Source organism: Callionymus lyra, chromosome 11 (assembly GCF_982586985.1).
Source record: "Callionymus lyra chromosome 11, fCalLyr1.hap1.1, whole genome shotgun sequence".
In the NCBI taxonomy this organism is placed as follows: domain Eukaryota; kingdom Metazoa; phylum Chordata; class Actinopteri; order Syngnathiformes; family Callionymidae; genus Callionymus; species Callionymus lyra.
In genome coordinates, this window is record NC_141828.1 from 8,647,314 (window position 1) to 8,671,209 (window position 23,896).

Here is a 23,896-nt window from a genome sequence, read left to right on the forward strand (position 1 = left end):
AGGTCCAAACGGATGGGACTTCTCTATCCCAGAAAGCTTCTGAGGAGCACCAAGGTGTTCCCATGTTAAGTAGTCAATGGGAACTATATTAGCAACCACAGTCAGGTCCTGGATGGATGCTTAGTGCAAGACAGAAACAGGGTCCAAATGGACACCGTTTGGATATTGAACCGACCATTTCTTGGATCTTCCCAGGCCTCCTTTAAGTGACCACGAAAGTCACTAGAAGAAAGTCCAGGAAAGACTCTGAAAAGATGTCGGATGATCGTCAAAAGCAGATATTCTCCCTCTGTTGAAAATTAAGATCAACCATAATCTTAAGACTCAAGGTGGTTTTCTGCAGTCTGCTGGAATCAGTAGCAAATCCCTTAAGATTCTGAGAGTCCTCTCAGAGAGCTCATCTTAAAGATTCCTAGCAAAGTGGTTTTAGCTAAAGGAGTGATTCCAGAAAACATTTAGAGAACTCTGAGCAAGGAATTACGGGAGCTACCATCTCATTGAGGAGTCTCCTCAGCTGGGATTAGTAGATCCTCAAAGCCAGAAACAACATTTTAATCTTTTAAATTAAAAGTATTCTACACTTTAAAATGATTATTTTATCATTTATAATGATTTCAGATTTTGTATTTGTCTCGTGTGTTTCATTAAAACGTTGGATTGGAGAAGTAAGTACATCTATAATGAGATCAACTAGTCTCTTCTGTTCACCATTCTGTCCTTCCTTAGGAAAATCCTTCGCCGCTTTCAAGTCCTCTTACCTTCTCTTATCATATCTCACCTAAGGAGCTCTTAAGAGCTAAACTTCTTGAGGACCAGCTTTTACCTTAACTGGGATCTACTCTTCACTTTCGGGGAGATTCTAAGAGAACATCATGAATGTTCTTCAGATTCAACCACCAGGAGCAAATCTTTGCACTGAGAGAATTTTGGAATCCGGCCTCTGGTCCGCTCTCAAGATCTGGGACCCACACTTGGTTCCAACTGGTCCGTTGAGTCGTTCAAATTAGCTCCAGTGCGCGGAGCTTAGTCAAGGGCTGGAGGAACAGCTGGCTCGGCGTGGGGCCGCGTTACTCCTCGCGGTGGTTCCTCCGAAACATTCCTCTCCCACACATCAGCACCGACCTGGATCCGGCGCAAAAGTGGGATATTTGAAACCCAAACATGGAGTTGTTTTTCAGCTCATAAATTGGTGGAACCGTTTCCCATGCTTAAGCTTGCGTGGTAACAAAATAGGTGTTTATGGCTGTTTTCCCACAGACGAGGAGATCCAAGGAACCTCTGGAGGGACTAGACTTCATCGTGGATCTGGGCCATCTGAAGTCTTGGTGGATTATAAATCATAACAGAATTCCTTAGTGAGAATTTTATTTAATGAACTCACCAGTGAGTCGTGTATCTTATTAGAAGTCAAATGTCTACAGTTTAAAGTAGGGGTCTCAAATTTAACTAGTTGGGGGTCACAGAGGTCAATTGTTGCGGAGACTAGACCGCAAGCTAGTGGGTCTTTTTTTATGAACATCTTTGACTTATTAATTTTTTATATTTTATGGTTTAGTGTTTTATGGATTTCTGGTTGGTTTCACTGTGTATTATCAGTCATTATTTGTCTAATTTTATGTTTTTTTATTTATTTGAGAATTCTGTCCGATTTTAACGATATAATCAAAGTTTTATAAATGATTGACGTGATGATCTTTATACAATCTGATGAACACAATTGGAGTCCCTGACTCTCACAGACCGATCCTCGCACTAGCTTGTGACATTTAGCATCTTACATTTATAAATATATATAAAGATATTAGGGGATGATAAAAGCAATGGTTGATTTATGATGACGATGAAATCTATAATGAAATAAAGACGCTGGAAATACATGTAGATGTTATGGCTATTTTTAGTGTTTAAGAATGTGCTGTGAGGGAGAGCCTTTGTTCCAGTTTCAAGAAAAGTTCCAATATTTGCATTTATTCAACATTACCGATGACTTGAGTATCAGGCCGAGAACTCTTAACAGACACGACTAATCAAACTGATATAATACATTTGAACTATCGGACGTATTTACAATAACAAACTTTCACTCACGTCTGTTTTTTTTTGCCAGTAGTCAAGTCAATGTCAAGGTTGTTTTTAGCTTCTGTGGTTCGGACTAATAACAATTCCTGAGCTGACACTTAATTCCTGGTTTCAAGTGAGCCTCAAACATGTCAAACAACACTGACAAAACCGGCCTTTTGACTCAAATACAATCAGTTCCAGACTCTGTTACTCAAGAGAAAACCCTACAACTTGTTCCAAATTTCATCAATTCTCTTCGTCTCACTCCCTCTCAGTGAACTCATAGCAAATCCTCCTGATAAAAGGTGCGACTCTTGACTCAGGTGAATCTGGTCTATGTTCGGACACACGTCAACCTCAACACTTCGATCGAATAAACTCCTGGAGGAGTTTGAGTCGGATTAAAATACGATCGCCACATTCTCTTGGCGACGACGAAGCTCGGCAGACGCGGATTCAATATTTTTCTCCCATGACTTCTGTCTGATGTCGGCGAGGTTTCGTGTATCGTAAGTCGTCTGCCAGACCGAGGCCGTAAACCTCCGCAGAAAGCGAGATTGAGATTCTTCTCATGAATCAGCCGTGATGGAGAATTAAAAGATGAGACTGATGTGATGAACAGATGAGGAGAAAGAAAGAAAGAAAGAAAAAAACAGTCGTCGGAAACAGAGCGGAGCAGGAACATGTGCTGCTGTCAGTCTATCTTTTAATCCCCTCGGATTCTTTCTGCCGTTCTTTCCCACGTTCTCAGTGTTAATTGATAAACACAGCGAGGGAACGGGAACCCGTGACTAATCATTCTGGCTGCTGTGTGTGTGTGTGTGTGTGTGTGTGTGTGTGTGTGTGTGTGTGTGTGTTATTACAGGTCATTGAAGTGGACGGAGCCCCGCTGGAGTGGCACTAGTAAGAAACTGGCAGCATCAGCAGTCTGCAGACGTCTCTTGCCAGCACCGTGTTGTCTGGTTTCTCTTCAAAACACCGTGAACGCACCACGGGCCAAAATACAGTTTGTTCCATGACTCAGGGAAAAAAAAAGAAAAAAAAAAAGATCGCCATGGCGATCGAGCGTTCATGTGTAAATGTGTCGCTGGTACACTCGCTTTTCCAAAGAAACCCAAACAGAGTGTTTGGAAAGTTTTTACTTTGAAAACTTGCGCACATATGATGTCAGAACTCAGAAGTCAAAGAGTGAAAAGGACGAGACATTCCTGTTCGGCATTCTTGGAGCGACACAATCTTTGCTTCCTGGGTCAAACCCGAGGCCTCCACCCAGTTGAACACCTCGCTAGTCCGGAAGACAACTGGCTTACGAACAGTTTCCTTTACAAAACGGTCCAAAGTTCAACTAATGTGTTCATTTAAGTGTGTCTTAGTGACTTTATTGTATCATAAGTGTCTGTTTGTACAAAACTCTCTTTTTATTAAAATATTGAACTCCTGTGTTGTTCTCAGTATTATCTTGATCTTTAAAGTATGTACTTTTTTGAGTATTGTTTTGATTGTTAAAGCGCTTTGTGACCCTGGTCTGGAAAAGCGCTATATAAATAAATATTACTTACTTACTTACTTACTTACTTACATTAAAAATTGATCTCAAGCTCCGCCCACTGAAAACACTTTGTTTTTCTGGAGATTAAATCTTGTTTACCATAATAAACACACCCAATCTGCTGTGATTTGTCAGACATCAAGGTTTGTCACCACGCGTCATCAATCCCGGAAGTCTCCACCTCCAAGGGACTCGTTGTATAAACAAAGCAGGCGTGATTACAGCTGGCTGGAGGAGGAGTGAAGTCATTATTACGTCATAATGGATCTCCTTCGCCTAGATTACAGATGGGGGAGAACTTTAAAAGTCAAAAGCTCAAAACATGGTCATGATCAGGGATTTACACATTAGGGTTTTCACATTAGTGGCCCTTAAAAGCTATTTTCCATCAGTTAATCTCAATGAGTTTATTCATAGAGATTATCATTGGTTCTACTTTGAAACTGACATGTTCAAAACTCTATTCATGCATTTCAATTGTTGTTCTATCGACTCTTATCATTCACAAATCCATGTCCTTCGACTCTTGCTTGAGTCGTTGATTTATCAGCTCAGAGTTTCCTCATCAACCGTGACCCGAACTGAACATTTCTTTTTCCAGTTTGAGTCGTAAACATTGTTACCATTGTAACCGTGGTAACTATAATTTTTGCATCAATCATTTGTTATTTTAATATTTGTCGTTTCTTGAGATCCTGTGGGTTCTTGCGTGGTTAAAATAATATATTAAAAACCAGAAGCAAAAATAGCCCAGGTAAAACTTAAAATTAAGTTAAGAATAAAGCTGGACCCAAGTGCAGATGCAAACAACAGACAAAAACTAAATTAATCCAAAAACCTTTAATCACAATGGTTCCTAAACAAATGTGGGTGTCCATATCACAGACTAGGATAACCTAAAGCTCACCACGAGTCGGGCAGAGAATTAAAAATCACTGTGACTGAAAAAACAAAGAGAGAAGTGATTCGAAAAAAACATGCTGGATAACACGAGAAAAAGTAGGATCAGACACACAAGGAGGACAAAAGAAGAACAAGAAAAAAAAAATGTAATCCACAGAGAGAGAATAGAGAACGTACATAACAAGTAGTGACAGTTATAATCTGGCGCCTGTTGCTGCAGGAGAGGTGGCTTTAAGCTCTGCTGCCGAGGTGGTGATTGCGTGACGAGCTGCAGCTGCTGTCGGAGCAACAGGCGCCGTCAAACTCAGGAAGGATGAACACAAGTTTCAAAATAAAATTAGAAATAAGACAAAATAATTGAAGCAGAAGAAGAAAGAGACTTAATGTAAAGTTTCTGTAACATTTACATGTTTAATTTTACTTTTCTTTAAAGTTTTCAGGACGGACTTGAAGATCAAACCACAGGTAAATCATTTGCTGTGAAACCTCTTGTGTGTTATCAACAAGATTTGAGAATTAACTGTTGATTAATTTAGAATAGTTTCACTAAAGGCTTTCATTTAAAGGTTGTTTTCTCAACAGTAGTTGAAATCGCTGAAAGTCCATTGAGACTTCTTTGCTGGGGGAACTGTTGTTTACTGTCAAGTGTGGCAGGTTTTCTCAAGTATGATGCTAACGAAAGAAAAAAAAAAGTTTTCTGTTAAGAGGTTTCTAACTTTTAATATGTTCCACGAGCGAACTGGTCATGTGACAGGATGCAGATCAAAAATAAATACAAGTTTCCATTAACAGTTTGAGATTTTGCATATATTCAAGAGTAGTGAGCGTAGATTCCAGTGTGTGTATCAACGTCATCATCACACACTAATGTAGTACAGGACCCCCCTCACCTCACCTCCACGTGTCGGGTGGCGACGGGGAAAAAAAAAGAAAAAAAATCAATCAACGTTAACGACATTTGGCCGATGGAGTGACTTTATTCTGTTGTGGTCAGCGTCTGCACAGTCTCCGGCCCTGTCCGCCTCCGCAGCCAATCACAGGCCGCCGGCTCACACACACCCCTCTGCAACACACACACTCACATGAACGGTCTCATGAGTCGCCACTTAGTCACACACACACACACACAACCACACACACACACAGCTGAGTCATATAATCAAAGAGCAGCGATGGATTGAAGTGAATGAAAAGTGAAAACAGAACTGAAAACTCTCGTAAATAAGAAGATCTTTTAAAAGATGTCGTAGAAAACAAAAAGAGGTTATTGGGAAGAAGGAGGACGGGCCGGTCCGGCACAGATGTTTGGATCCACATCAAGCTTTGGAAAAAAACATTTACCAAGTGGAGTAAACACTGATCAGATCTTTTTTCTCATTTAAACTGGGGACGTCCAGGAAAATCACTCGTTCGAACTCGGAAACACTTATCTAGTTTCCATCCGGCGGTTTGGACGATTGTTCCTTTATTCCAGTTCCATGTTAATATTGGGGCGAACCACGCGGCTGTTATTACTCGCCACTGATTGAACCGGCGTTCCAACCAGTTGACCCAAATTACAAAACAAACATGCGGCTGAACTGATCCGTGATGAAGCCTCGACTGATGAGGCTTCGCTGTGTCGGCGTCACGTTTCCTCACGAGCACCTGTTTGAGCCCAAACTTCACTTTTTATTTGAATATTAACAAGATACTACACAAAAAATGTCTTTTTAACATTTTTTCTTACATTTATTTGAATCATTTCTCTAAAATATGACACATTTTATGGACTTTTTTTTAGTTCTTCTGTCAATGATTCTGTTATATTTATATTTAAACTTATTTATGGGGTTTTTCCATTTTCAAGAAATAACTTTACATACTTTTTAGTGTTTTATTTTTTAACAAACTAAAACTGGCGTTTATTAAAACTTAATTTTACATAACAACTTTCACTTCTCATTATTTTAATCATTTATATTTTTATCCTTTAATCTATAATTTATTTTATTTCTGTATCTCTCAACTGTGTTGCTGTTGTTCTTTGTGTTGTTTTTTTTAAAACCTTAGAATATAAAATGTACTACAAATACAATGTATAATTATTATTATTTTTGTTATATCATATATTAATATATTAATACTATTTACGTTTTTCTTTCTTATTTATGTTTACAAATGTTGTTTTTCAAAGATACTCTTTCAGTTTTACGGTCTTTAAACTTTAAAATAAATTCAAAAGTGTCATATAAAGTTGAGACAAAGGCAGATTTATTTTATTTTCCTTTAAAGATCAATTCTTGAAATTCTCCAAAATTAATTAATTCAACTTCACTAGTGATAATATTCACCGTAACTTTGTTCTCCCTTTTCAATTAAACATTTTCTAAATGTAAATGTCTCTCTGTTAGATCAATGAAGTGTATAAATCAAGTTATATCAATGAACATTACAACAACATTATACGATTAAAAAAAGGACAAAAGCAGGTTTAAAAAGACAAAAAGACGTTGCCGACTCTTGGCAGTCATGAGGAACAAACCAAGTATCTCTGCTGGTCGCTGGTCTTCTCTGTAGGTGTCGAACAAGCGATCTATTAACAGCAGGAGTTGTAAACCTCTGGAGTCACTGAAGTGACTGAGGTTCAGTTCTCTGCACCGTTCATTGGAGCAATCATAATAAAAGAGCAGTAAATCCTCACCATTAGCTTGTTAAGGACAGGAAACAGAGGCGGGCTTTTATCGCCCCTCTGCTGCTGCTATACCTGCAGACACACACACACACACACACACACACACACACACACACACACACACACACACACACACACACACACACACACACACACACACACACACACACTCACAACTAAAAAAAAAAGGTTTCCTTTTTCAATTTGTTTGTGAGTATTTTTATGAGGTAGAAACTGCCCTTATGCTCAGTCTAACCAGAGAAGCACCGAGACATTGCATACCTCAGCCAAGGAGCTCATTTCACTTCAATTTATAAAAGACAGCAGACCTTACATTAACTTAACAAATACCAGAGTCCTTACATTTCTACTAAATCTCTTTAACAAGGTCCAAAGATCTGGGCACCATAAGCACCTGGAAGTTTTTTATGTTTTTTTTGTTTATGTTTTATTTAGTTATTGATGTGTTTCTGGTTATTTTCTTATTTCTATCTTTGCAACATCACAACCGTCCTGAATCTAAACCAGAGTTTAGTATCGTCTGTGTCGGGTGTGAAAGTCAAGATGCTCTTTTAGCCAAAGTTTTGATCAAACCAACTGGAAGCAGAAACCTCCACATAACCAGACTCAGGTTGATTTTTTTTGCAACTTAAAACGGGATCAGAGTTCAGGATGAAGCAGAACCCCAGATCCATCTCAAGTATCTCCCCCTCGATTCTGTAGGTGATTCCTGGGGACCCGGGGGGGGTTCCCTCCTACCGGGCCCTGAATGGGGGGCGAGGACCGGGGAAGGATGTTTGCGGGGAGGCGGGTCTGAAAGTGAAAGGCTGTTTTTGTACGACTCCTGCCGTTTGACAGCGGGCTATCATCTCCATCCCCGCCACGCCCCCCTCACCCTTTCATATGCTGACGCCCCCTAATGATATTAACAATCCTCCCCCCTCCCTCCTCCTCTTGTCCCCCTAGCAACCAGCCACCTCCACCGCTGCCCCAGCAACTGATTCTGCACCAGTGAACCTGCCCCGGCAACTGCTTTTGACTGGCAATCAGTTCAGGTTCATGGAGGGGGGAGTCGGACGAGGGGGGGGTCTGGAAACAGTTTTATCTCCCACTTACTTTAATGAGGTAAATTAATAAAGATATTTTATGTTATATCTTCTCGCGACGTTAGATACTCGCCATCATAAGCATGCCCTTGTCGGGGTTAGGGGGGCACGGGGGGCACGGGGGGCGCACTCACACTGAGACCTGGTTAAATAGAGGTCGGCCTCTTGCACTGGACGCTCCCGGGTCGGGATTTGCATTTGAATCTGGTTGTGAAAGAGGAGATTTATGCCCGTGAGTGGAGCCCAGCAGAGCCTTTTTCTTTCTCCCCCGACTTTGTCTCTCTGTCCTTTTCTCTCTCGCTCATCAGCACCGTCTTCATCGTCGTCCTCGTCATTATTCACAGCTTCACGTGGATTTCATGCCTCGGACAAAAGTTCTGCTCGTTATCGAGGAACCCGGTCGTCAGCTGTGCCTTCGATTCTCTTCACTCTCTTTCAACACGTGACTTTTTTTAAACATTTGTTTTTCACGTTTTAATTTCAAAACTTGTTTTTATTTCCTTCTTTAGAGGTTTATGTTTCATGTCAACCAATGTCTATAGTCGATTTTCTTTTTGTTATATTTTATGGGTGACTTTTCTTTTTAATTTATTTTGACTTTTTTAAAATCAAAATTCAATTTTTTTTTAATTTGTGTAACTTCCGTTCTAAAGTCAATTATTTGTAAATGGTTGACTTTTATATCATGTTTTATTTTGGGTTTTTTTGTTTGTTTTTTAAGCAGAGTCTAAATAACGAAAATAATCGTGTTTTATTTTTAGAAAGAGTTTGTTCAAATTTTCTTTTTCATTGATCTCAACTTTTAGATGTTAAATTTCTCTGAAAAATGAGTAAAATCTTAGTTTGCAGTAAAGTAAGACTTTTTTGACCCTTTTTTTAATTTATAAATTTGGTATAAATTTCTTTTTTAAATCAAAATATATAAATATTTGCCTTCTAGATTCCATATACATAATGAACGTTACATTTTCTTCTTCATTGATCTCAACTTCTAGATGTTACATTTGTCTAAAAAAAGGATTATGAGTAAAATCTTAATTTGCAGTTATGTACGATAACCTTTTTGACGCTTTTTTCTTTCTAAATTTGGTATGATTTATTTTGTTTTTTAAATAAAAATATAGAAAGATTTTCTTTCTACATTCAATATAGATAATGTACGTAAAATGTTCTTTTTTTTTCTTTTCTGTTGTGATACTTTTTTTTTTAAATTTTATACCATGTTTTTAATTTAATTTTGTGATGTTTTTTTAATTGAAAGAAGACGTTCTATCAACCGATCTTCCATCCAACTTAAATATTAGTATGTTTCGTATATATTTAATTATTTATTTGTCTCATTCATTATCTATTTTTTTTTTCCTGTCTCACTGATATTTATTAAGCAACTAACTAGCTGACTAACTAATCGCTGCACAAGCTGCAACACAACACTCAGCAACTGAAGTTATAATGCAACCGCCAGATCCTGATGAAGCAAACATTCCTTCCTTGGCTGCAGCAAAATTCCCTGCTCAGCTTTTTCCTTCGGCTGATTGACAGCGGAGTCCCGGGCGTGAATATTCATGAGCGGCGTCCCAGCAAGCTTTCTCACAGCCAGAAGAAAAGTGAAGTTTGCCAGCGGAGCGAAGATCGCCGCGGCTCCTCGCTTCATGTGGAAATGTGGATGCTTTCTATTCAACACCCTGCAGGGACTTCCAAAATAAAAGAACAAGGAAGAGGGAGTCCTGGGTCACGGGTGGTGTTGGAGGGAGGAGGAGGAGGGAGGGGGGCCCGAGGTCCTTGAGTGGAAGTTGACAAGATTTAAGGATTCGCTGAGCTCGGGCTTTTTTGTCGGCGGCTGAAGTTACCGGTGAATATATATGACTATTGGTCACGTGAAGCAGCCATGTTGGTGTTTTTAACAGATGGATCATTTTACTAGAGTTAAAACAAGTCAACACTGACGTTTTTTAAAAGCTTTGTGAAATACATCGTGCTCTGAGTAGTGTTTTTCTGTTTTGAGTTGTGAGTCAAAATATGTGCGAGCTAGCTAGTTAGCTAACGCAGCATTTCCCGCGACAGAATCTTTCATTTAGTTTCTTTCACAACCAAGTCTGACGCTGATTTGCTATGTTGACCAAAACTAGTGATGTGTTGATGAAGCTTCATGAAACAGTGTCATGTTGTTTAGAGGTCAGTAGGTGGCGCCATCAGTTTAAAAATGATGTTTCATTAGAACAGTTGTTAAAAACAAAGGATAGTGCAGAGACGCCATCTAGTGGACTAGACTTAAAATAATGACACTGCTTCATGAAGCTTCATCAAAACATCACTACTGTTTATCTCCAGACAAGATGAGATAAGAAAATCCTTAACTCGTCCAAAAGTGGGGAAACGTGCTGTTGCCACAGCAGGAAAAGATTAAAGATAAAGTATACATATTAATTAAAAGTTAATTATAATAAGAACGATAAAGATTATATTAACTAATCATGAAAAGAAGTATTACATAAAAAGTAGTAGGCTGGAGATCCTCATCATATCCTGACGGGACTTCTCGTGGATGTTAAGCCGGTAAGAAGCTAAAGGCTAAGCTAACGGTCAATTGGAGACGTCCCAGACCATCGATCACGATGGTGAACGTCGATTCCTTTTTGCCCAATTTTCCGAAGGAGATCTTTACAGGGATTAATAAAGTTTATCCATCTATCAAAATTAATATATGGTAGTTGTGCAAAAATACAAAACTACTTACAGTCGTAATGCAACACAGTACAGAAGAACAAAAGCGAGGGGGGCAGAGTTAAAAACAATTCTTTAAAAGTTATATATTTTTTGTGTATGACCTGACAGCAGTGGACAGGAAGGATCGGACAAATCTCTCCTTCCTGCAGTGCGGATGGACGATGATGGATGAGTAATGAACTGTACATTTCCTTGAGAAATTTCCATTCCGCCAACACATGAATGCATCTGTCGTGGTCTCTGATTGGCTCTCGTGAGTAACTGAATTTTCGAGGGAGCTGGACTGAGATAAAGAAAAGTTATCTCTTTTGAAAAGGTTCCTTTCACACGAAGAGATGAACCATTTGTAAACCGGGATTGAGACATGACTGGTTTTAACGCCGCCTCACAATCGAAGCCGGAATAAAAGTTTCAAGATTGATGAGGCGGCGGGCGACAGCTGAGACCCTGGGAAATGGCGGGATGAGGGGTGGAGGTGACGAGGAGTCGGTGGAAGCCTCTTAGTGGTAAAAGACCACTGTGTGTAATCGCTCTTAATTGGAATGTATAGAAGACACGGTTCTTCGGGGGGATCAGTTGGCTTTAAGCCCGCCTCATTATCTGGGATCATGTTGGAGCGTTGGGTTCGGTTCCAGAGGGCCGCCGTGGGGAAGAAGTGATACCAGCGCAGGAGAGATGCAGTCAAACAAAAGCCGTTGTGTTTACGGTCTTTCACTTGCTTCTTAATGAAAGTCCAGATGAGTTTCTCCTGCAGCAACAGTCAATGTTGATGAAGTGGTTTCTGGAGAAAATACTCTTATTGTGACTTTAGTGGTGCAACAAAGAGCAGTGACTCCTTCATCACTGCCTTAATGTGCATTTAAACTAAACTGTTGAAAGTGACTTTACATTTAAAGTCGTTATAGAGGTTATTTTAGGAACTACATTATGGCTGCAGGGAATGCCACACAAGTTATTACAAAACTCTGCAGTGAGAATTCTGAGCCGCTCTAGTAGAAGAACTCACATTTCCCCAATCCTTAAAATTCTTCACTGGCTGCCAGTTTCTTTCAGGATCAATTTTAAAATTCTGGTTCTTACTTTCAGATCTATTCATGGTCAGACCTTCCATCAGTGATCTGATCCAGCCTTACACCCCAGCTCGGGCTCTGAGGTCTGTGGATCAGAATCTACTGATGGTTCCTGAACACGCTTCAGGACCAGAGGAGAGAAATCCTTCCAGACTTTTGCTCCTAAGCCTCGGAACGATCTCTGTGTTTGATGATCTACTGACTCCTTCAAGAAACATCTGAAAACACTTTTATTTGTGCAGGTCTTTTCCTAATGTTCATGGTTCTTTCTGTGTTTTTCTTATGTGTCTTGGCCTTTTTAAGCATGTATTTTTAACTGTGTATTGTTTTTGATTGTTCAAGCGCTTTGTGACCCTGGTCAAGAACGGAAAATAACCATAACTTACTTATTTACAAGTGGGTCCAATCCGTCATTTTGACCTTCCATTAGCTTTAGACCCTCAGCAGATTGATCTTCCATTTAAAATGCGACTCTTGAGACGTCAATAAGTCATATAGTCTACAGAAAAGCAGCGGCCAATCAGATACGAGTTCCGAAACCAGTATCGCCAAACCGCCTTTCATGGGGATGCGGTAAGATGGCGTCCACAGACGAACAAAAACGATATCATGGCGTTTAGTTCCTTATTGTGAACCTCTTAATATTTCCTTCTTTTAGTCGGAAATTGTGACTTTGCTGTCAGGTCTGTATGTTCATCAATCACGATGCTGTTAATAACAACTGTTTCAATCAATATTCTGCAGTAGAAGTTCAAAGGTCCAGATATTTCTTCTAGGAAAACACATTTATTTCAAGGTCAACAGCCAGACTATCAACTGTCTTAAGGTTTTCTTCCACTGTATTTCATAGAAAATATTTGTTTACAAATGAATAATGAAAGAGTGGATGGTACACTGACCCAGTTTCCACCCACAGTTCAATAATCAAGTCCAGGAATGCTACACACACACGACGAGATGAAGCGAAGTCTCCCTCAGACATCCCCGTCGTTCCATGACTCTATGTTTTCATGTTATCTGCTCGACACGGCGGTCGCGCCGAGGACGGCGGATCCGGGTCCACTGTGGCAAACAAAAGTCATTTTCCAGAGGCAGTCACGGACGGATCGCCTAATTTTGGTTTCGGGTGGGTGGGTGTAGGTCAGGGGAGGGAGCAAGACGTGGACTCTGGCGTCCCACTCCTCGCAACCCACCGACTCACTACCCTATAATGATCCTCTGTGGCGAGATGACCCGATTCTGCCTCCCAGAGTGTCAGGACCAGTGACGGGCCACAGCGACCACTTTCCCATGGACCCAGCGCTTCAGACCCATCATTACCATTTAATATCCTATAATATATCCCCCCACTCTTTTCCAAAACACAGGGGTGAGGGTGGGAGCCTGGCCGCACCGCAAATAAGCCGGGATACCTAATACCCCCCCGACCAGCACATAGCTGCATAACAACTCCTCATCATGGCGGAGCGGCCACTAAGTATGGACCGCCACGGAATTGATATATAAGCAGCAGTTAGGAGAACGCAGGATCAGGAAATAAAAATCCCTGCGCGGTTTGATTCTCCTTTAAGAAAACAGTAGTTGAGTTTGGCCTTCGTGGACTCGATTGTTGTGTCAGATGAACTTTTTTATTGGGACGAGACTTTCAGGAGATTGATGGACGTCTCAGAATAGAAGAGGAAGCGACTCGGAAGTCAAAGACAATGAAGTATTTTGATGCTCGTCAATGATGCAGTCTATGGAAACTTTGCTAGTGATGCTACTGTAACTGCTAGCATCGGAAGATTTTCAAGACCAGTCCTGGGTCCCAAATTGCGTTAATATTTTGAGTGTAAAAGTGCGTCACAAAGAGCACTGTGTGAAATCGTGGTGCGCAATGAGCACTCAAACGGCCAGAAAATTGAGTGTGGATCGATGGACACTTTCCACCCTTAACGTCCTCCATCTTAGTGACGTAGATGAAGCTAAACTGAAGCTACGTCACTGACGACACGTCTTCGGAGCAGATACCGACGAAAATGTCTCGAGAAAACACTAATTTTACCACAAAACAACACAACAACAGTGATAACACAATGAAACACAACTTAATAACTTGTTTCAATTCGAGAAAAGTTCTGTCAAGTGTCAGTGATAGAGTTTCAACGACTGGTTACAATCAGTGTTAAAAAGTAGTAGAAGAAGAAGCTGTCGAGTCATTTCCTGTAAGTGTGTAGCAGCAGAGTTTGATTTGAGACAATACCTGTTGAAATTTGCGCACTGGGCTAGTACGTGCACGGTCTTAACGTGTACTGTAAAACAGTGTACTAAGAGAAGTGCACGATTTGCGACACAGCACATGTATTCGTCACGTTGCTAGTGATGCTATCTGCTAGCATCTGATGAGAGAACATTGTGGACAAAAATACAGTTTAAAAAAAAGTGTGAATTAGTAATAAATAGTTTATCATCATAATTACAATGGCATCTATTTAAACAAAATATATATATATATATATATATATATATATATATATATATATATATATATATATATATATATATATATATATATATATATATATATATATATATATATATATATATATACATATATATATATATATATATATATATATATATATATATATATACAAAGGAAATGATTGTGTGTCTCACTGGGAAACATCACAGAAAAAATTTAATTAAACATTGTCAGAATACAAGGAAAGAAATTAAATCAAAAACTAACATATCCAAAACTTCTAAGACAAAGCAAAGTATAAGAAACAAAGCAAAAACCACTGATAATATGTTATTTATTTTTTAAAAACAACTCATAAATCCACTCAAAATATAGATATAAAACTTCTCAAAAATCCTCCCAAAACTAAATGTGTATTGTTTTCTTAATCCAGATAAAATAAACAAGGGGAAAAACAAACCATCAAAGATTTTGTCTGAAGATGAGAAAAAACTACACAAAAACTCAAATTCATTGTCAACTCAACAGTTAAAGTCAAAGAAAAACTTCCTGGGAAAAAAAGACTCTAGTACATGTAGACAGATTATGACTTTTTTGTTTAACTTCATGAAACTCTTCACAAGACTCTTATTGTGAAGCTCAACTCAAAGGACTTTTCACCATCATTGCTCTTCATTAGAAGGTATCAGACCCACGAGACCATTTGTCGTCTCGCTTCCACCGCTGCTGACATGTTCATCGCAACATCTCCTCCTATGTAACATGTGCAGCACATATCAGCTGTGTGTACACGTGTGTGTGTGTGTGTGTGTGTGTGCGCGGCCGCTGGATTTTCGGAGATAGCTTTGGAGGGAGTATTAGGTGTCGGAACTCCTCTGAAGAGCTTCATTCACTGAGGCAGGATACTGATAAGAAGCCGAGCGGAGACTCCATGAATCCAGCCTCTGTCCTCCGTCTCTCTTCTTTATGCTCGCTGTGAGAAAGTGGCGACGACCAGGAGGGGAGGAAGGAGCCCGGCAGGCTCTCCCAATTTAATTAGCGGGATTAGAATGGAGTGGTCCAGAGGAGCCGGAGGAAAGAAGGTAGAGAATTCTACCCAGTGCTCGCCTTTGTTTGTGCCGCTGAAAACATTTCTACGCTTCATAGGAGCAAACTATGAATCCATAGATTTATTAAAACATGGACATTCTCAAAGAAGTGTGATTAAAAAAAAGGCGAAGAAGAAAGTGCAGGCAGGGTGGAAACCACTGTGACGTCACAAGTAAAACTTTAACGTTATTTATGAGACTTTTCAGAGGTTGAACAGTGTGTGTTTGTTGTTGTTGTCGTCGCGTTGTCAACAAACGTTAGCACGCCGCTGATGTTCCTCTGAAAAAAAAAAAAAAGAACAAAAATCTTCCACATGAAGTCGTCGCACCAAACGTTCATATTTAATTCCTCGTCAAGTCAAATGTACCAGAAAACGCAGCTCAAAAGTCTATTTCTGGTTTTTACAACTATAGCTATGAAACATCTGCTGCAACACTTGGTCGACAATATTTCACTGACAATATTTTGTCATCTTAAGTGTCGCCATGGCAACAATGTAATCATCGTCCCAGCTCTTGAGTCACGGCAACAGTCGGATCCAAGTCTCGGTTTGGCCTGTGAGTCCCTGCGTGTGTGTCTGTGTGTGTGTGTGTGTGTGTGTGTGTGTGTGTGTGTGTGTGTGTGTGTGTGTGTGTGTGTGTGTGTGTGTGTGTGTGTGTGTGTGTGTGTGTGTGTGTGGGGGTGTGTGTGTGTGTGTGTGTGTGTGTGTGTGCCCTAAATATGGCTGTCAGTGTGTGTATTTAAACGTGTCTGTGTGTGTCGATTTGAATATGTTTGTCTGGTTTATATTTGTGTTTGTGTGTGTAATAAATATGGCTGTCAGTTTGTGTATTAAACGTGTCTGTGTCTTTCCATTTAAATATGTTTATGTGTGTTTATATTTGTGTTTGCGTGTGTAGTAAATATGGTTGTCAGTGTATTTTAATATGTTTGTGTATATCTGTATTGATTAGTGTGTGTGTATTATTTGTAAAGTTTTGTGTGTGTCAAAGTCGGGATGTGAATTAACGTATATGTTTGTGTATTAGTGTCAATAATTATTTTTGTGTTTGGATATGTTTGTGTGCATTTATATTTGTGTTTGTGTGTAATAAATATGGTTGTTTGTACGTATATTTGTGTATATGTTTGAGTGTGTAGATTTGTATTCATGCATGTCTATATTAAATATGGTTGTGAGCTTGTGTATTTTAATATGTTTGTGGGAGTATATCTGTATTAATTTGGTGGTGGTATGGTTGTCATTATGAATATGTTTGTGTGTCTTTGTGTCTGTTTGTGCATTTGTAAATGTTTTGTTTGTGTGAAAGAAGGGATGTAAATGAATGTATATGTTTGTGTATTCGTTTGAATAATTATGTGTGGGTGTTTGTTTGGATATTTGTGTGCCTTCATATCTGTGTATAAATACTGTATATTAGTGTGTTTCAAGCATGGGCGTCATTGTGTGTATTGGAATTTGTGTGTGTGTGTCTTTGTGTCTGTTTATTTGTAAATGTTTTATGTGTGTGAAAGTTGGGATGTAAATTTATTTATATGTTTGTGTATTTGTGAGAATAATTATAAGTGTGTGTTTGTTTGGATATTTGTGTGCCTTCATATCTGTGTATAAATACTGTATATTAGTGTGTATCATTTTGTGAACGTGCCTTATTTGAGTTCTTGTCTACATCATTCTTTGTGTGTATTTGAGTGCCTTTGAATGTTTTCAAGCCAGTTTGTGTGCATGTGTGTTTGCACGTGTGCTTATTTTTGTTCATGCGTGTGTATGCTTCTTTGTGTGTGTTCACCTGTGTGTAACCCTATGTGCGTGTGTGTGTGCTCGTGTGCAGTCACCATTGTCGTCTCTACCTTTTCATCCCACACCTGTAGCCGCCCGGACTCAGAGGCTGCGCTGAGACGCCGGAGGATCTGGTCTCTATAGGAGGACGGCTCGGCCTTCAGGGGTCACAGCTGCTAAAACACGCAGCTAAACAAAACGACCTGTTTGTTATCCGAGGCATCTTATATTCCTGCGCCGATGCAAACGTGCTTCGATCCTCTCTGGACTCTCAGTCACCCCACGGCTCTCGGTCAGCGATCTGGGACCCCATGCTGAGGCGGTCCTCGGGCCTGGCCATTGTCAGCCCTGCTAGCCTCGCTCTTGTCTTACATAAGCTCCCCTCACCCCTGGACCCCCCCCCCCCCCCCCCACACCTCTTTAATCAGCACACGCATGGTTTAACTCAGTAAGTGACAGGCGAGTGGTCAGCGAGATGACCAGATCTCCAGATGGACTGAAGTTTCAGTTTGAGACTGAAAAAAAAAAAAATTAACTTGTCACTGTTGGATTTTGTCATTGATGACTAGTGATGTGCTGATGAAGCTTCATGAAACAGTGTCATGTTGTTTAGAGGTCAGTAGGTGGTGCCATAAGTTTAAAACTGATGTTTCATTAGAACAGTTGTTCAAAACAAAGGAAAATAGTGCAGAGACCGCCATCTAGTGGACTCTGAAATTAATGACACTGTTTCATGAAGCTTCATCAGAACATCACTACTTGTGGTCTGGTCTTACACTTGTGTTTAATCTGAAGTGAAGTCGGTTCTTGTTCTCACACGGTCCTCTAACAATGACCTTTGACCTAATCTCTGTAATAACCAACAATCTCTATAGTAATTCATTCAATTCAATATCATGCTAAGTATAATAATAATAATAATAATAATCATAATAATAATTTATTTAATTTATAAGGCAACTTTCAAGCCACAAGAACACCATACAAACCGATAAAGAAACAACAGTGAAACTGTAAAACAGAAGATTAAAAGATAATAAGGATACGAAAGTTGAAAAGTTTCTTAAACTTGAAAGCAAGGCAATTATGAGACAAGTGTTACAATGAATAAACCAGTTCAAAAAGTTTAAAAGTGAGTTAAACAGCCAGAGCGGTGATGTTGTCCAGAGGTGAGGGTCATGCTAAAATTATTATTTTATTGTTATGTTTATTTGATACTTAAGTAAAAAAAAATCTTTATATCCTTTATACCCATCTTTATATCTTTATACCCATTTAAGAAAGAAATTACATAAGCAGAGGACGAAACCCCTAAAACAAAAACCGATAGTCATATTTAAAGACTAGTAATGATTAAAATAAATAAATAAAATATAAAATAGTAAGTTTCTACATTATATTTGACCTCGTGAAGGCCACTTAAATACAGTTCAGGGGTCACACATGTGGCCTCCAGGTCGCACTCTAGCCAGGTCTGCTTTGAAGGAACATTTTTTTCTATAGTTGAATTTGAGGTCAGTTGGATTGTCTTCCAGTATTTTCTCGAGTCAGTAGTAAGTAAGTAAGTAATAGTTATTTGTAAGGCGCCTTTCTAGACCAGGGTCACGAAGCGCTTGAACAACCAAAAACAATACACAGTAAAAAATACATACAAATTTTAAAATTCTAAAAGGCCAAGACAACATAAGACAAACACAAGAGTCCCAGAAAATAAGTAATGCTTCTTAAAGTAGTCAGTAGATCATCAAACACAGAGATGGTTCCAAAGCTCAGGAGCAACAGTCTGGAAGGATTTCTCTCCTCTGGTCCGGAAGCGTGTTCAGGAACCATCAGTAGATTCTGATCCACAGACCTCAGAGCCCGAGCTGGGGTGTAAGTCTGGATCAGATCACTGATGGAAGGTCTGACCAAGAATAGATCTGAAAGTAAGAACCAGAATTTTAAAGTTGATTCTGAAAGAAACTGGCAGCCGGTGCCGAGTTTTAAGGATTGGGGAAATGTGATTTCTTCTACTAGAGCGGCTCAGAATTATCTCTGCAGGGTTTTGTATTAACTGCAGGCGAGACAGATCCTTCTTGATTAGACATGAAAATAAACTATTACAATAGTCAAAACTAAAGGACACAAACGCATGGATTATAAACTCCCGATCGTGTTGTGACACAATTTTCCTAAGTTTAGAGATTTTTCTCAGTTGTTTCTGGTCAGTTTTTTTCCAGTGTTGTACTATAATAATGATGCTAAATTTTAGCTGCTGACTGGACCGCTCCTCTGAACATCCTCAACTTCCGAACCACTAAGAAGAAATTAAGAATGGTTGACGTCATGTCTGCTAATTACAAATTCTCGCAGATGAGACTAGTTTTTGGAGAGCGATCCGATCGGAAGCAGAATTTCCTTGTTTTCTATAAGACACGATTCCGTCTCTGGGGTCATCGACATCACCTGAAGGTGGATCATGACGACAACAAATCCTCACGCGCTCGGGTCCTCCATCGTACCGACACAATGCGACTCACAACTCATTCCTTTTTTTTGTTGTCTTATAACAACCTCACGACTTTTTTTTGAAATGCTAATTTTCCCTCCACTTTGTTCCGACTCGCTGCTGCCTGAGTTATTTGCTGACTCGTTGGTGAAATAAATAAACCGGTGGTTTGTGAAATGGGCTGACTGGTCCTCCGGCTGGTATTGTTACCAGCTGTGTCGGTGGCTGTCACAGGTTGTGACCTCTGTGCTGAGAGACTGCAGCCTCACTCGCTCTCATTAGCAGCAAATCACACACATATATATATATATGAGACGCTGGGAAGTACTGGAGCCGGAACACGGTGAGTCTTGTCCGTCATCGCCGCGCAGATGTCCGGCCGGGTTACATCACACACTGGCCGCACCCTTGCTCTCCCTCGGATCCCTGCTCCCCTGCGATTGACCCTCCCCTCCCACCCTGACACGGCCGCTGCCCCCCTCTTAACCCCGCCATTCATATCCAGCCCATCACAACCTCGTCACAAACACATTCTCCAGGCAGACACAATGAGTTCTGATTTATGACTCCCGGCGCTGCGTTCCCATCGCCTCCCATCGCCGATGACTTCATCTCCCGTCGCACCTCATCTTCTCGGAGACTGTCCGGGCCCTCAGCGCTCTGGAATGTGAGTCCCCTCGAGAGGCTAAGGAGGAAGTTTTCCATCCTTATTACATTAGGCAGGTTCATGAAACTTAGTCCGCGAATATACACAGCTGCTCAAATTTTGTTTTAAGCAAAGTAAAAACAAGTTTTTATAACCGTCGTTCTCCTCTGATTTGATGCTGAGTGAGGCTTCCCAGCAGCCCACCTGGTTCTTGAATTTCCAACAAAAAACATGACATAGACCATTTTAGATTTCTTAAAAAAAAGACACATTGTTCTTCTTTAACAAGAATTCAACTTCATTTTGTCAAGGCTTTTTAAAAGTATTGAATTGATTGCAATAAATATGTAAAGAAAATTGTGGGTAAAACTGGCATTTAAAAGGTTTGTTTTGGAAGGAAAAAATATACATACTTAGTCGGTAAAGTTGGGGTTAATGAAGGTGACAATAAGAAATGTTTTTGGTATTCGTTGTGAAGGTAAGAAGGTCAAAAATAACATCAACAACTAAAGACAATTCATTCTTTTGAAAATGAATTCTGAGTCATACGCCTCGATTTTTGTTCATGTCGCACAACATGGCCCTTTTATCTTAGCTTAACGTGACAAGATCACAAAGACCAGGTCTGCTTAGACATAGAGCGGCCCGGGGGCCACATGCGGCCCTAATGTATTTGCCCACGCCTGGTCTAGAACCTGCCAGAAATTCTGTCTTCTGTGCCACATCATCTGCAAAGACTGCTTTTGTCAACCACTAAAGATATTATATTTAAAGCGATAGTTCACCCAAAATTGAAAACCCATTTTCTACTCACCCTCATGTCGACTAAGGTTGGGCTTATTTTCTGAGTAATCTTTTTCTTTTTAGAGTTAAAGACATCTTTGTCCAAATAGACACTTCATCCAAATACCTTCATACCATCACATCTGAAACGTCCATCTTGTATTGAAGCCTCGACATGAGGAATTGTTCTGGAAGAACAAGTATTTGGATGTTTCTGAGTACTTTATTTTGGACGAAGATGAACAACTTTGCTCCAGTCGCTACATTAGATAGATAGATAGATAGATAGATAGATAGATAGATAGATAGATAGATAGATAGATAGATAGATAGATAGATAGATAGATAGATAGATAGATAGATAGATAGATAGATAGATAGATAGATAGATAGATAGATAGATAGATAGATAGATAGATAGATAGATAGATAGATAGATAGATAGATAGATAGATAGATAGATAGATAGATAGATAGATAGATAGATAGATAGATAGATAGATAGATAGATAGATAGATAGATAGATAGATAGATAGATAGATAGATAGATAGATAGATAGATAGATAGATAGATAGATAGATAGATAGATAGATAGATAGATAGATAGATAGATAGATAGATACTTTATTCATCTCCTTAGAGACATTCACGGTTCAGCAGCTCCAGAATATGTTACAAAGAGATAGAACACAGAGGTATGCAGTTATGTACAGTCTAAAATATACTGAACATATGTATAAAAAGGAAAAAAAAATAGAATAAAACTAAAATAAAAAAATAAATAAAAAAAATATTTTCATTAACATGAAAAAAAAGATTTTTGTCTATAACTCAGATTAATGTGAAAATAATCCCAATCCTTCCTTCGAACTTTGAGACAGTAGATTTCGTTGTCACCAACTGCATCAAAGCAACAAACATAAGATAGCATGTCACTTGGTGTCTCAAATCGCATACATCTCTTAGTATACTAGAAGTTAGTATACATCAGGATAGTGTACATACCAACTAGTACGCAAATTCTCCACAGATAGTATGTTTCAAATCAAACTCTGCTGCTACACACTAACCGGAAATGATGCGACAGCTTCTTTTTCAACTACTATTTAACGATGGTTTCAAACAGCTGTTTGAACGCTATCGACACCTGCTGGCACGTTTTGCAAGTTTGGAAAAATAAATTTAAAAAAATAAATATGAGAATCGAAATATTCGCGAGATATTTAAGCTCGTATCAGCACTGAAGACGTGTCATACTTCTACTGCTGCGGAAAATACACCTGTAAGTATATTAATATATATGCATATATATGACGTAACTTTCGCTTACAATGTCACTAAGATGGAGCCGTTTAGGGTGGTTAGTGTCCATCGAACCATACTCAGTTTAGTGTGCATGGCACACTAAATTTCGCTTACTAAGCATTGAGACGCATTTACGCACTAAAAATACCAACTTTGAGTACGCAAGTATGCGATTTGAGACACAGCCACTGTCTCACGTTAGCTTAGCGTTAGCTTCCTCGGCTCAAACGAGAGGCTTGAAACTGTGTGATTGGCGTCAAAAAAACATTTCCAGAGTTAATAACAATTTTTACTTTTTTCTCCATTAATGCACTTTGATATGAAAAACATGGCTCTCCCAAATTAGCATTTTTAATAACGGTATGGGACTTGACCCAGAATTTAAGCATGTTCCAAATTTCAGAGTTTCTCACTGAAACCTAAAGTTTCAACCAAAATGGCTTCTTTGCCGTCAGCTAATGGTTGTGCGAGACCTTTTCCCATGACACGTCGTGTGACCACGGCGTTCCAGCTTACAGTGGAAGACTGATGGCAGTTAAATTAGCGTGAAGTTCCATTGAACTTTGCCATCAATCGGCTGAAAGGTCCAAATGTCCCCTCGCCGCAAAAGGCCGAGCTTGTAGTCGGGTGTTATTCCCCCTCTGCGCCGATCCTGTGTCCGCCCGAGTGACCCCCCGGACAACTCGCCTCTCGCCTCGAAATATCCTGTCCTTCTCATCCTACATTCTGATACGATACTGTCACGTCCGGCCGATGAATCGACGTCTCTGTTCGCGGCCATGAATGGATGAACACAAAGACGAGTTTATGTTGCTGCCATGAAATGAACGAGTGTGATGGACTCGTTGCAGATGGAGGTCAGGAGAACGATGTGGATTGCGACCCCCACTGAGACTTCAGGAAGGAGGTCAGAGGTCTCCCCGCTCGGGTGGGATTCATATCCGAAAACCCCTGTTGGCCCTTAAACTCTTTACAGCTCCAGACCCTTTCTCTAGTTACTGGTACCTGCAAAGATGCAGCCCTGGTGCACACATCTGTGTTTTAGTTCTTCATAACAAACACAAAGTTGTTTAAGGTTTAAAGACCAGCAGGTTTATATCGCCTGTGCAACCAGAGAGCCGCCCCTCGGTGAGGGGTCCCCTGTCTGTGCGATGCCAGTCAGGCAGAACAAGGAAGTAAACCTGGAGGCTGAGGGACTCACCAGGGGGGCTCTCTGAGTTACAGCCTGGTCATGTGGTCTGTGTCGAGT